The 16,008-nt window shown below is 41.1% G+C and overlaps 1 long non-coding RNA gene across 1 annotated transcript; it reads left to right on the top strand.

Moving 5' to 3' along the window:
* LOC110432229 lies at positions 1,737–6,228 on the top strand. The gene is made up of 4 exons (XR_002449640.1): positions 1,737–1,835; positions 1,921–5,500; positions 5,715–5,774; positions 5,863–6,228. It is a non-coding gene; the product is annotated as an uncharacterized LOC110432229 (long non-coding RNA).

A 16,008-nucleotide genomic window follows, 5' to 3' on the forward strand; every position in this document is an offset into this window, starting at 1 on the left:
AGAGAGGATACCTAAATTTGGGTTATACCTCTTTTGATACCCAAAATGGATCTTCTATATGAGTACTCTGTTGGAAGCTATAGAGTTTGTGTTGGAGACTCATTTTGGGTTTGAGTTCCCAAATAGGTCTCCTATCGGAGACAGCCTTAGAACAGCTACAGGGTTTTTAAAATGTCACTTTGACTTCTTATTTTTATGCAAACAAATTAAAAAATAATAATGTATATTTTTATTAAAGTATATTTTAAGAAAAATCTATTTATATAGTTTTTATATTTTTTAAATTTAACAATTTAAAAGTTATTCATGATTTATGTTCTCAATGCTTAACCAAAATTTTATCCAAAATGACTTTTTATAGGTATAGAGAGAGTATTTGCTGAAGAAGTTCAAAAAAAATATTTGCTAGAGATGTTTATTTTTGAAAATAGAGTTAGAATATTTGCTAGAGACGTTTTCTTTCAGAAAAAAAGTAGTGTGTTTGAATGTACCAATACCTATAGTTTACATATAGTTTGAAAACCAAATACCTGCCAAAATAATTTTATTTCTATAATTCGATTGATGTTTCTAATATTAATCATTCAGGTGTGAAAGACCATACGAAGAAATCATATAAAAGGCCACACGAAAACAGTGCATGACACAAAGATAATGCAAAAGGGAAATAATAGATGTGTTAATGTAGCTATGGCAATTATTAAAAAAAAAGCGCAGCACCATTCGAATGTCCATGCAACAGTAAAGCAAATAATTCAAAATGATCTGGAATGCTCATTAATAAGCTATTCAAGGATAAGCCAGGCACATGCATTCGACATGGGATAGCACGAACATAACCACCAACACAACCATAAGACACTTCTATCTTCGCTCCACTTTCCACCTATAATCTTATTCAACATTTCTAATATACTATCTCAATCTTAAATTATAATTTTTTCTAACTTTTTTAGAAAATCAAAGAATCTTTATTTAACTAAATTTATATAACAAAATAATAGCATTTATGCATACAAGTATGGCCTAGTAAGAAAAACCACCTTACCAACATTCTTGGATGGGATCTGACAGCACCGTGGATGACAGCTTAACAACCTCCTCTTTTGGATAAAGATGCAAGCAGGTGCGGGCCGACCTGCGCTCAGCCCGCCTACAAAAATAGGCCTTGTAGACATTGCAGCCTCCTGCTTCAAGTGATGCGGGCCTAAACAGCCAAGCATGCAAAGCCGAAAAGACTAAAGCAGACACCTACGTTAGCCTACAAAGGTTTGCTGTGTGGGAAGCACACCGGTAAGATTTCTTTATAGCCTTCTGGCAGCCCACTCATATGATGATTAGCTCATCACTATTAATACATGGCACACTTGTATATCTCACAAACTTTCTTGGTTTTTGTATGAGCCGGCTGTAAGCTTACAGCCCGCTTTTACTCTCTCTTCTTCTCTCCTCCACCTCAGCATTTAGATGGCTTAGGCCTTGTTTAGTTACCCAAAAATTTTGCAAAATTTTTCAGATTCCCCGTCACATCGAATCTTTAGACGTATATATGGAGTATTAAATATAGATGAAAATAAAAACTAATTGCACAATTTGGTCGGAATGACGAGATGAATCTTTTGAGCCTAGTTAGTCTATAATTAAATAATATTTGTCAAATACAAACGAAAGTGCTACTATTCATATTTTGCAAAAATTTTTTAAAGTAAACCAGGCCTTACAGCCTGCTATAATACTTGCTCCAAGCGGACTCCTACTTGAGCGCCGCATTCGCAGTGACGGCGCTAGGCAAGTGTCAATCAATTGCTCCAGTGAGAATCACTCATCTGTTGTCGGTGAGAATCACTCATCTACTGTTCTTCTTCTCCCTTGTTCTTGTTCTTTTAATCAGAATCTTCTTATTTTTGTTGGCGTCACTAGTCACCATGGCCACCGCCCTACCTCCAGATGGACGTCTCGAGTCCACCCCCATGCCTGATGTTGGCTCCCCATTCAACTCTTTGCCCCAACCCCATTCTACAGCAGGAGGGAAACACAACCCAGATCCACCTAACGCCCGCACCTTCAGCTCGCCATCGCTCCTCAGCGTCCCTGCATCGCAACCTTCGAGAAGGAACTTACGAGGGCCTCCGCGGCTCCAAGACGAGACCTTTGGGGCCGTGGTGGGGTTGGCCGGTGCGAGGAACCAGAGGCAGGCGTGGAGCCACGAGGCCTCCGCCGTCGGCACCCGCGTGGAGTCGGTACGGGATCAACAGGTAATTTTTTATTTTAGCCTGCTGATGCATTTCAGACATTTAGCTTTGTTAAAATATGTTCATTTTTTTTAAAAAAATTTGGTTCTTCATACTTGGACATAATATCAATTACTACTCCATATAGCAACATTGAAGAAGTTTCGTAGGTGTGCTGCCCCTCTCTCTCTCTCTTCATACTATCCATGTTTTGTAACAGAATCAACTTGACTTGGAAAGAATTTATAATCTTTTGTATTTTTTAGGAGTTTGTAAGAGCATCTCCAACAACTGCTCAAATTCAATTGGTATTCTTATTATTTTGAGAAAAACATAAAAACACCTCTCCAACAACTCTTTAAATTCAGTTGGTATATTTCCCAACTTGGTAAACATCGACTCCGCACGCGTAAATCTCCTCGCGCGGCGTAGACTCCCTATCGCGGTTTTCGACTTCGACGGCCTCTCCCGCGCGCGCGAGCGATCCTCCCCATCGCTGAAGACTCGGCCGTCCCTGATCGAGTTCTCCCTCCCCGTCGCTGCTGCTGAACGCGCGCCGTCTCCCTTCCCGTCGCGCAAGCGCAAGAAGCCCCGGCCGTCTCCCTTCCCGTCCCGTCGCGCCATGAACTGATGTCTGATCGGAGGACCTACTCACCAAAAACGGAGGAGGATGAGATGATGCAGGGAAGTGCTGGCTACTCGGTGACGCTTCGTTACGTGAAGTGCTGGCCGGAGTATACGAGCTGAACGACGACGGCTTGTGAAGTGCTGGCCGGAGTATACAAGCTGAACGACGACGGCTTCGTTCGGCGAAGCTTCGATCCATGAACGCCGGCTTCGTTCGGCGAAGCTTCGATCCATGAACACCGGCTTCGTTCAGCAAAGCTTCTGCGAACACATGGTTTTTACATAACCATTGTGGAGTACCCTTGTTGTGTGATGAGCGATTGTCAACATGCCAACATTTTGGTAGGTTGTTGGTTCGGTGGTTCTACTGATATCCTGGCACAGGGTTATGTGTCGAAACGGTGTCTCTTGGCTTCATGATGTGCAGGTGTGGAGTCTGGATGCGGTGGCAGCGGTCGGGTGAAGGTCAAGTAGGGCGTGCCGTGCTGACGGACTGGTTGCGGTGAAAGGATGGACGTGAGACTTGGACTGACGGACCAGGAGGCCGGATGACCAGCCGCAGTGGCTGACATCTGGGACATTGACAAGTGCAAGAGTACATGGGAGTGACCGTGTTGACCAAGTCAAGACGGCGGACGCGAGTCGAGCGAGGCTCAGGAGGACTTAGCGGGCCGGCCGGTCGAAGACGGTGGTGACACGTGTCGAGTGGCGGGGAAGCGTATGGAGTACGCTACTCACGGCGGGTTTCGCGGGTTTGGGCCTCAAAACCCGGGCGGAGGTCCCGATGCGGACGGATGGCACGTGGCGGCATCGGTGAGATCGCTTCGGAGCGAGGCTACCGGTGAGGAGGCGCGGTGGCCGTCGGATTTAGGTCATGTCGAGTTGGACTAGAATGCCCCTGGGGCTAGCTAGTTCGCTCAAAAATATCTAGGGATATTTGGAGAATATGTAATATGTCTGATAAATAAACCGGGGGAGTTCCCAATCTCCCTATCTCTCTCTCCTCTCTCTTTTCCACCGTCTCTCCCTTCTGTTATCCCGTTCTTGAGCAGTAGGTTCCTCCCCCTTGAGTTCTTTCATGTGAGAGGTCCAAAAATTCCAAAAATCTGTGTAACAAACTTGTGATTTTCGGTTTGGGAATGGAGGCCCGAATCCTCCTCGTGCCCTCTGGGATTCGTGGCATATACGTGTGATTTTGTCTTCACTATGTTCTTGAGTGTTTCTCTTTTTCGGGGTTAGCTGTGATCTGAATTTCCCAGAGTGTGGGTTAATCTCAGACGATGATTTTTGGGGAGTCGTTTCGTGTCTAGGTAAATTTCATCTGTGCCAAGTTTGGAAGTGATTCATGGAGTTTTTGTTTGGATTTCTGTGATTTTTGGGTCGTCCTTCTTTCTCTGTTCGTGGCTAGCAGTAGCTCTGTTCGTGGTGTTTGTTCTTTGCCTGTGTCGTTGGGGATTCTGTAGTTGGGGCGAGCAGAAGTGCTACCAACGTCAAGCGCTTAGGCGTCTTGCGTGCTTGATTCAAGCAGTACTCTCTCCTGTGCCTAAAGGTTCGTTCTTGCTCTGCGAGTCTAGTTTTCTTGTTCTTGAGCTGAGTACGGAAGTCACCGATGCAGTGGGATTCAGGCAGTGCAGACCCTGCTTATTCCCAGCAGCCACGTTCAGGAGCACCAGCACTGTGCGCATCTAGCGCCTGGTAGCGCCAGCGTCCGTGCGGGAGCTCGTTGAGAGTTCCTCTGTCCCTTTGGCAGCAGGAAGGTGTCTGCTCAAACTCTGATCTTCTCGTTCGTGCAGGTTCTCCACTGGTTTCCTGAGCAAATCAGCACCACAGTATGCTTGTTTTTGGTGGGTTGTTCGTCGTGCCAGAGCTCGGTACCGAGTAGGCTTGATCGTTCGTCCTGCCTGTTCTGCGTATTGATCAGGACCTTCCAGTTCGTTTTGTTTGAGCAAGGTCATAGCTGTGCTCGTGTTTTGTTTTTCTTGCAGATCAAGTGTAGCAGGCAATTCTTGTCCAGCAGCAAGGTTTTTGTTTTGTTCTCTCGTGATTTGATTTTCCCTCTTATGTTGTCACTTTCAAGCTACAGAAGCCTAAGCTATTGCTTGCTCTTTTAGCTAGTCTTTTCCTGTACGAGTGATTTCTATTGCTTTCAAATAAGTATCGTTTTTCAATTTTGCTCAGCAGTGCCTGCTACGAGCATTTTGCCCAGGCAACACAGGACCGTAGCACTTGTTCATGTGTGGCAGTAAAAAGAATTAATACAACCAGTGCCTGATGCTATGATTGCTGTCTGTATTTTTGGGTTGTATCTCTTAGGCTGTTTTCAGTCCTTTTTCCCAGCCACGATTTCTTGTTTCGCTCGTAATTTGGTCGATGAGCTCCGATTCGTGTTCCGTTTGTTTCGTTAGCTTCCTACCGTTCCGAAGAATTTTTCTAGATACTCTCGGCACTAGTTCGCTAGAGTATTTTAGTTTTGGATTGTGTTTGCGCTTGGCGGTGATTTTGGGACAGCGGCTAAATATTTCGAAAGAAATTTGAGGCTCCCATTCATCCCCCCTCTGGTCGCCTTTTTCGGTCCTTCAGCTTCGATCTGTGAAGCAGCGTTGCGGTCGACCGACGGCGGCGGCCACGCACGAGACGCGCAGGTAAGCCAATTTCACGTGACTGGAAGGCCCAGCACCGGTTTGGAGAAAGATGGGCCTATTTTTTTTTAATTTTACCAAGTGAAAATACCAATTTGTTGGAGACACATCCTTTTTCCCCTTGCCAAACAAAATAGCAAGTTCCTATAACTCAAGATATACCAAGTGAATTTTGAGGAGTTGTTGGAGATGCTCTAACCATGCACTCCACTTGCAGTGTATCAGTCATTGGCTAAAGACCCATCAAGGGTGCCTCTATTGGTCAGCAGCCCTGGAGGTTCTACCTCTTGATCAATGTGATTGTTATCTGTTACTCATGCCCATCCGCACCGTCTGACCTTCTAATTTGTAATTTGACATTGCAGATAACAGTGAGTGGGTGTTCCAGAAGTATGGTCACTAGAGAGTGGCTTCGGCATGGAGTTGCTTCATGTTTCTCGTAGTTTAGCAGTAGTGTTTCTTGTAGCTTCCACGAAATAGCACAAAAGATTGTTGAGGTGATTGCCAAGTCTTGCTTGGAGAAAGGGCTTGAAGTCTGCTAGAGAGCACATGCTTGAATTTTTTTCATATATTCAAGATCATTTATATTCTCTATTTTCTCCATATGTAGAACATAGTTCTTTTGTAGGCCTTGGCCTTGTGCAGGGTGCAGACATGGTCAGTCTTTGATCACGTCATATTTTGTAAGAGTCTTGTGTTCTGATGCTTTTCTAATTTAATATTAGCATACATCTCTCTCGCTGTTTGTAGCAATCAACTAGAAGATACATGCAAGCACCTGCAGATGTCTGCAACCTGCTGCTTGTTTTGCCGCAAAGCCCAACAGAACATTGTAGAAACTAGTGTAGGCATTAGCAGGCTCTGCAGGTGTGGTTACAAAGCCAGGGCAGATGATGCGGCGGCCCGCATGCACTGTGCAGAGCAGCCCGGCTGCATCCTTAATGGAGCAGTTTATCTCACAAACCGTTTGCTGCTTGATCTTTATCCTCAAACGAAAATCATAGATCATACCGTGGTGAACAACTTTTGTATATCTCTACAACTAAAAATTATGGAGAGGATCCATCTACCACATCCACGGTGAAGCCACAACTCCCGTCCATTTTACTGTGTCATGATAGGCTATCACATCAACTCAGACCCCACTCACGCCCATGCATACAAAATTGTTTTAGCAAATTAAAAAAAATCATAACTCTTAAACTGAAGATATAAATTAAATTCTGATTGCACCATTAAATTTCTTATAACAAATCCTTCAAAACAAGATCACACATGGATAGATATTTAGATAAAATTTTACTAATGAATATTTATCTCTACAACTAAAAATTATGGAACTCACATCCCTTTTGTGGTCTTTTTTTACTATGCGATGACACGCTATCCCATCAACTTAGGCCCCACTCACCTATGCATGCAATATTGTTTTAGCAAATTAAAAAAAGTCATAACTCCTAAACTAGAGATATAAATTAAATCTACAACTAAAAATTATGGAGATGACCCATCTACCACACCCATAGCGAAGCCACAACTCCCGTCTATTTTACTATGCCATGATAGGCTATCACATCAACCCAAATCCCACTTACGCCCATGCATACAAAATTGTTTTAGCAAATTAAAAAAAAACATAACTCTTAAACGGAAGATATAAATTAAATTCCGATTGCACCATTAAATTTCTTATAACAAATCCTTCAAAACAAGATCACACATGGATATATATTTAGATCAAATTTTATTAATGAATATTTATCTCTACAACTAAAAATTATGGAACTCACATCCCTTTGGTGGTCTTTTTTTACTATGCGATGACACTCTATCCCATCAACTTAGGCCCCACTCACCTATGCATGCAAAATTGTTTTAACAAATTAAAAAAAGTCATAACTCCTAAACTAGAGATATAAATTAAATCTACAACTAAAAATTATGGAGAGGACACATCTACCACACCCATGGTAAAGCCACAACTCCGGTCCATTTTACTGTGCCATGATAAGCTATCACATCAACCCAGGCCCCACTCACGCCCATACATACAAAATTGTTTTAGCAAATTAAAAAAAATCATAACTCTTAAACCGAAGATATAAATTAAATTCCGATTGCACCATTAAATTTTTTATAACAAATTCTTCAAAACAAGATCACACATGGATATATATATTTGGATAAAATTTTATCTGTACAACTAAAAATTATGGAACTCACATCCCTTTGGTGGTCTTTTTTTACTATGTGATGACACGCTATCCCATCAACTTAGGCCCCACTCACTTATGCATGCAAAATTGTTTTAGCAAGTTAAAAAAATCATAACTCCTAAACCAGAGATATAAATTAAATTCCGATTGCACCATTAAATTTCTTATAACAAATCCTTCAAAACAAGATCACACATGGATATATTTAGATAAAATTTGATTAATGAATATTTATCTTATAAAGATAAAATATTTTCTTTTATTAAGTAGAGACAATATTCTAGGTTCAACAAACAATGTTCTGTCTTTGTAAAAAATGTTATCGATTTAGAAGAATAGTATTTTGGTTTTAGGTTTATGAAACTGATATTACAATATACATAAGAATACATAAATACATGACATAGATAAAAATAATAATAAAATCTAGAGTAAAATGTATAAGAAAAAAAGTAAAAACACAAAATGGAGAAAAAATTCAAATAATATCAAAAGGTTACTTTTTAAATATCACAAATATATTTATAGAACACTAACATCACTAAATACATCATAGAACATCATTAAATATATTATAGAACATCGCATCTATTATAGATTACATGTATACTAAGTGAACACCATAAGAAACATCATAGAACATCACATGTATATACTACATAAATATGACATAACACAACATAGAACACTAAATATATACTACATAAACATCACATATATATATAGAAAATAAAAATAAAAAATAAAATTAATAAGAAGAAAAATATAAAAACAAACATAATTAACAAATGATAAAAAGTACATAGAGCGAATAAAATAAATGAATAATTTAAATAAAGATAAAAATAAGATTAAAAGGAAATAAAATATAAAATAAGAATGAAGAAACATAGAAAACCTAAAAAGAAAAAAAAACAAATAGAAGCAAGGAAGAACAATAAAAATAAAACAAAAAAAAAGAAAATAAAAAGTAAAATTAAAACAAAAAAGAATAAAAAAGACAGAAAAATAAAATAAAATCGAAAAACGAAAACTGAAAAGACATGAAAAAAAAGAATATAGACAGAAAAAATAAAATAACAATGAAAAAACATAAAATATGTGGATTTAAAAACCCGTAACAACATCATCTTAGTAATGTTAGAAAGCCGTTCCAAAGCAATGTGCCCAAAAGGAATGCGTCCAAAACCGAGCTGACGGTCGACGCCACGCGGCGCCACGTCGCTGTCCCACGACGCCGCCGTGGCCACTGGCCAGTGGCGTCGCTTCCCTGCGCGCGCCATCTCTGAGCCTTCGCCGACCCCGACTGATCCCGTTAACTTGCTCGTGGTAAGCTTCTGTTCCTCACATTCCCTGGCGGCCTGGCCAGAACACCCCGTAGCCATGCCATGCCGCCCCTGCCCATGGCCGTCGTCGCATGTGGCCATGCCACTGCATAGGTACCGAAATAGGAAGAGGGCGTCGACTGAAAGAATATAAGGAAAGACAGAGTTCTATTTGTGAAAGAGCTAGAGAGAAAGTTCTTTTTTAGGGAAAGATTTGGCTGGGCTGCTAAGCTGCTTGGGCCGCTTGCCCTTTTTTTCCTTGGGTTTTCTTCCGGTTTTTCCTTTTTCTTAAATATACACAATCTTGTAAATTCTATCTAAAATCAATCTGTGGAACAAACATTATGTAACAATATTTTTTAGAATTGTCCTGAGTAGATCCATGAAGTGAATGTGTTTAATCATGTTGCGTTTAGAAAATAATTATTGTAGCTGTAAATCTATTAAAAGCATGCTATATTTATATATATATGAAGTTCTAGTTGTCAATAAATCTTGGTAATATAGTTTATAGAAAATTGTGTTCTTTGTACAGTATCCTTGTTTTTGTGTAATCTATTTTCTGCAAAATTCCAATTTCTAGAAAACATAAGAACAAAGAGTTATAATGTTACCTTGTTGCATGTGATAGCGTTTAAATATATGATGAGTAATGGTTATGTTTTCTGAAACCACCACCACCCCCATTGTTTATGTGAAGAGTTTAGAATTCTTTTTCTACTCCATAAACGAGTGTCCAATGTGTTGTTAAGAAAGTAGTTGCACCATGTACGGTCTAGCTTTTATCTTGTTGGCTTTGTTGTTTATTAAGTGATATGCTTGTATGCCTTGTTGTGTGGCTTGAATACTTGCTTATTGCACTGTCATGCATGCATATAGAAATAAAAGTTGTTGAGAACATGCCAACCGATAAGTCATCAATGAGTATGTACGTGTAGGAGATTTTTGAAGCCCCCGCTGAATTTGTGACTAACACCCCAAGATTCCTCAAGGCAAGCCCCAGTGCATAACCTCTATTTTTCGAGATCGTTATTGTGCTACTACATTAGGTTATAGGAGAAGTATGATACCAACCTACATATATATAACTACCCTATAGGTCCTACTAATAAACAACACATGTATAGTTACTATGCTTAATTAGGGCTCTCGGTAAACATGAGTGACCTGTTGTCACTCACCATAGGATGATACTTATCTTGTTGATGCTATCATGGGAGGTTGATGATAAAAAATGGACTAGACCAGGCAAGATTGTGATGGTAGGGCAACAGGGTTGAGACCCTCGTTGCATTAGTCCCTCATGTGTCAATTAAGGACTGCACTCAAGGTAGTGCTTTAGTAAATTTGAATTGTTTTGGATGCATACCATTTGTATGGGGGTGGGAAGCAGTGTGTCTTTCTTATCCTTGAGTTGTTAAACACTATGTTGGCCCATTGGGATGTAGCTAGGTGGTGAAGAATCACAACTACAACTCATGGTAGATCTTGTCAAGGACATGGGCCATAGGGTTGGTTTCTCTAGGGCAGCTGGGTCGAATTAGTTCTTATGGATAAGATTGGAAACGACAGCCTTATGTGGGTCTTTAGCTAGATTTGTATGGGCATGTGTTTGGTACTCCCAGCTGGATGTACATAAATTGCAATTGCCACTCTATATGGATACCACTTTCTATCTTACTACTATCACAATAAACAACTAGAACATAAAGGAATAAATTGGAGGATTACATGAGGATGTTGATACTTGACTTACCTCATGCTTGAAATTTGTATAGGTGCTTACCTAGACTGGTTAATTAATGAAATTAATATTACTGCTAAAACTTCACTTGTAAGTATAAATTATATTATTAGTAAGCTTTCAAAAGAAACAATAGATAGCAAACAAAAAGCCTTTCACATTCTTTGAGAGTTAGGAGACTCCTCCCACCCTAGTCGGGTAAGTCTTGTTGAATACACTCCAATACTTAGGGTTTTATCCCCCTGTTGTAGGTGGAAGGTGGATCTAGGAGCTAAACAGTGTGTGGATACCTCTCCTAGTGGGCTCAGTGAGGAATTCCTTTCCACTTCAATATAGACAAAATTTACACTATCATTTTTTGTTTAATAAACTATATATGCTTCAGTTCATTCTTAATGTTTAAAATGTTTTGTGAATAAATGTTTTATTTCACTCTAACTCCAATCACTTGTATCTATCTAGCTACCTTGCATTTTTAATCCTATTAGTTAAGTAACTGTTTCACTTTTTTAATGTTACATTATAAACTTGTTGTAATAATTCTGATTCTGTAGTCATGTAACGAATAAATGGTTTTGATATTTTTAAGTTTTTATGTTCTCATTTTATGGATTATGTATAAAAGTAGATTGTTTCGAGTTCTCTCTTTGGGTATATACTCGACAAACTACCTGATTTGACTTGGTCTCTTGAGCATTTAGTGTCAAAAGGCTAACAAGTGCACTTGGGATTATGTAAAATTGGGCTACCATAGGCATTCCTTTGGAACTTTGCATGTTGGTGAGACAAAAGCTTCAGTTAGTCATGTGATGATGCTTGTGACAGTCCCACTCGGTACTCACTGTATGCCTTGCAAGCTTGCTTCAGAACAGAGATACTCTTACCTTTACTATCCCTAACCACAAACACATAAGGCTCATGCTTTGTCTCCCTAAGTGTCACACCCAATTTACTGAAGAAGACCTAGCACTAACTATATGCGTGCTTCGGATGTCCATAAGATATATATAATGACAAAATTTGAAATTATCAGAAATATTGTTCATTAAATAACATATACCTATTTATATTAAGACTTCCATTTATTGCACAACACAATAGAAATGATTGTTGATATTATCCTTGGAGCTCCATTTTCCACAAGGAGGATTGATTGCACTATTACATGTCTGGCATTTTCTTGAATTGAAGCAAGTGTGAGCTCACCATCTCAACAGGTTTAACACAAGTTTATGCAAAGCTTAAAAGGCTAGACACAACTGACTTGTGGTAAGCACTTTTATTTGATCGATTTTTATTCTATTAGAACCCGAGTAGCTAAGTCATATATGCTTAAGCCCCAAAGTGTTAGTAACTAAGATTGCAACATGATCAAATCATAAGCTAAACCATCATGGTAACCATTTAACTAAAAAACTAGGCCGCTCATGATTGAAGCATGACTTATGAGGCCTGCCTTAGTTAATCGAGCCAAGTCCATTTGGCCTACTCAACCCACTATCAAACAAAGGACATGAACTATGCAACGCCCTCCATGTAGGTGTAGCTGAACTGACTAGCATGAATCCAAGTTCTATCCATCTACTCAATACAACAAAAACCTCTAATTAGCCATGTCTGAATGAAATCTTTCCTGCTTTACGTTGCAAGACATTGAAGTACCAAGGATGACCATGAAAAGCTATGAATTCTAGGCCATGGGAGAGGACAATACCTATTGTTGGGGGCACCGCTACCGCTGAAGTCACCACTATAGCACTATAACTCTCCGTCGCTTCAGACCGCCATAGCTGGCCGCTGCTGCACCATATGCGTTTTTTTCCTTAATTTATGTATGTGAGACACATTACTGGAAAGATGAAATTCCCTGACGTTGCACTTATTGTCAGGGAAATTGAAAATATTGTCACGAAATAACTGTCAGGGCTAGCTCGACATGGAAATTAAATAATGTTTGCTTGATGGTGACGTACCGACAAGATAATTGGTAACCATCAGGGATAAATGACTTTCTCTATAGGTTACAACCGACAAAAAATCATAGACTACCACCAGGGAAAGTTATTTCGTTGTCAGTGTAAAACCGATAGGATATAGGGCTTACCCTGTGTAATTACCAGATACCGCTATTGGAACTTAGTGTGCAATAACACCACTATTCACAATCCTCTACCTTGATACCAATTCACTAACAACTCGCTATATGCTATTTAATACCTTGCTCACATCTATACATGTTGTTCTAGGCAGCTACCAAATGGCTAGCGTCATCCACCCTCCTTGTGGTCTCTGTTATTGGCGATATATGCCTTTATTCCTCTTCTCGATCTCTTAACCTCTCTATATCATATAGGTTACATAGTTTAACTTTTTGTTCAACTCCATTCTTTTTCTTGAGGCATTCAACACATGTAAATAAACTTGGACTTACAATTTTGTATTCCATGATTTGATGACATATAAGCTATGCAGTCGCTAACAACACTAACCCTCCTTATTAGGTGCATATTGACTCCGTCGGAAAAAGGAGGAAGAAGGAATCCTAAAATGCAAACTCAAACACACAATTGCTTCTGTGTTTGCTGACTGACATGACTCATCTATGCGCCACCAATGAAAGAAGGAGAAGAGCCCTGGTTGAGGGTTAGGATTCCCTAGTTGGGGGATCCACTCATCGGTGACTATAGAAGAGGGTTTGGGGGTGGTGGTGGGGGGCGGGTTGGGCGGTGGCCGCGACACGGTAGTAGGAAACATTGATTAGGCGAGGCTAGCAGTGGGGCGTCGCGATGTGAAAGATCTCTATGGTCCTATGATTAGGGGATGGCGGGGTGGAGGTGTTGGTGCAAAAGCTGATCTGCAAACACAAAGGGCTAATACCCGGTTTAAACGTTAAGGCGTGCCAGCCGATTTGACCTTACTACCGGCAAAGGTGATAACTCGAATACTTTGGTCCTGACAACAGCGATGCTCCCGGATGCCACGGCCAAGAGGTATTCACGCGGAACTTGAGAATACGCCGAGCTTAAGTCGACGAATTCCTAAGAACTCGTAATAAAAAGGAAAAAGTATGACGAAGTCGTCGAAAAAGTAGATGCTGGAATATGAGTAAAACTTGTGTTTGATTGATTGATAGATTCATCGATTACAAAGCCCTAGGGTCCATATTTATACCCTGCTCAAAGAGCTACAACCAGACATGACTAGAACTCGAATTCCAAATTATACAGAATCCGTATACAAAACAATTTAAATAACTAAGGAAAACATAAAACTATCTCCCCGTGACAAACTGGAACACCTCCACAGACCGATCGGCAACTTTCCAGACTCTCCTTCCATAGCATCGGTAGACTCCCTTGTCGTAGCCATCGGCACAGACACATCAACACCTATGGACTTAGTCACGTTTAACAACCCCTCCATCGGCAACCATCCTCATCAGCAACTCATCCTCATCGGCAACTCATCCTGTAGACAAAACACTGCCGTCTTATCTTGCCAACCTACACTTTACCAATCATGGACACGTGCCCAAAAACGGTGTCAACACATGCCCCCCAATTTCAGAGTATGAAATCATTAATGCTCCGAAATTCTCTGCAGTAATGATGCCCTTCCGCAATTAATGCTCCCAATCTGGTAACCGACAGCCTTAATCTGAGCAATTCTGATTTGATTCTTCCACAGATTCCTCGAAACCCTCAGCTTCCCAAACGGACATTTTCATTTTAGTCGCGTATCGGCAATACTACCGTTACAGGGACTTGCCGATGGACTGACCAGGACGCCCATATCTTATCTTTCCAAACGGCTATCTCCACTTCATTCGCCCATCGGCAATATGACCGTTAGAAGGCGCTGCCGATGGACCGACCAGGAGATCCCGCACAGTAAAATATCTCTGGATAATGACCGCTTCCTGTCCAATCACCTGCACAATCTCTTGATTATCGTGCGAACAGTTACCAAATCTACCTGAGTACCCTCGGATTTCATGGATACGGCGAAGAGATAAGTCAATTTTGCCCTTGCCCGTTTTGTCCTATAAATAGTTCCTTCTCGGGTACTCCTTCTCCATCACATCATTCCACAACCCCAACTTTACTTTCCCGGCGGCGGCGCTATTCAAGGTCTCCAAGCTCTCCGACGAAGTCCCTTCTTCACCAACTCTGAAGCCCTCGATCATCCTCCCCGTGGCAAGATGGCCGTCAACTTCATCGTTCCTGAGGTCGGTTATTCACCCCATCTCCTATACTTTTTCTCGCACCCCTGTTCATCCACAATCCATCTTACTAAACATTTTCTTTTTCTTTCTTTGTGTTTTTTTACCTTCAAAACCATTAGGATTTGTCCAATAAAATTGTCATCCCCACCGATCAACCACACCTCCAATGCCTTGGCCCGTTAGGGGATCCAGATCCAACCGATCTCATTAACGCAGAAACCAACAGGATTCCTTTTAGGGCCGAGAACTTTTCTTTGGATCTGTGGAAGGATACTTTCCGTTCTTGGCCCAGCCCTACTGTATGATGGACGGATTGGTTTTTGAGGGTCAGCAATTCAAATGAAGTCCAGTGGGGCGAGAGAAAGCTAGACCAATGCATTAGGTTGTCCATTGCCGATATGCATAGGAATGAATCACTGCTGATAGCTGCATCATATTTCTGGTCAGACACGCTCAATGCCTTTGTCTTTGGCCACGGCCCTGCCTCCCCTACTCTTGCCGATGTAGCTATGCTCACTGGCCTAGATGTATCTTCTGCCGATAGCACCCATTTCTTCGATACCAAACCCAAGGCCAAGGTAGAAACTCGTGCTATCGGCGGTTGGTCAGGGTACATCCAAAAATACAGCCGAACAGGCCCTGTCAACATAAAAGAGCAGACCTGCTTCCTGAATATGTGGTTAGATAAGTTTGTGTTTTGCGGCCGATCGGCAGGACCAACCTCCGTCTACTTAGCAGCAGCAGAAAATCTGGCTAATGGTGGCCGATTTCCCCTCGGCCGATACCTGCTTGGTGCAGCCTACCACCTCCTTCACCAAGTGACTAGGAAACTCTTACTCGGCCAGTCTATCGGCAACTTAGGAGGTCCCTGGTGGTTCATCAACATGTGGCTCAATCTCCATCTGCACAAGCGCCTTGAGTTTGACCTTTTCGCGCAGCGTTTTCTAAGGGACATAGCCGAGAACCATGAACTGGATGAAGAAGAATCGGCCACACGCCCT

The sequence above is a fragment of the Sorghum bicolor genome, chromosome 2, assembly GCF_000003195.3.
Source record: "Sorghum bicolor cultivar BTx623 chromosome 2, Sorghum_bicolor_NCBIv3, whole genome shotgun sequence".
Classification (NCBI taxonomy): Eukaryota; Viridiplantae; Streptophyta; class Magnoliopsida; order Poales; family Poaceae; genus Sorghum; species Sorghum bicolor.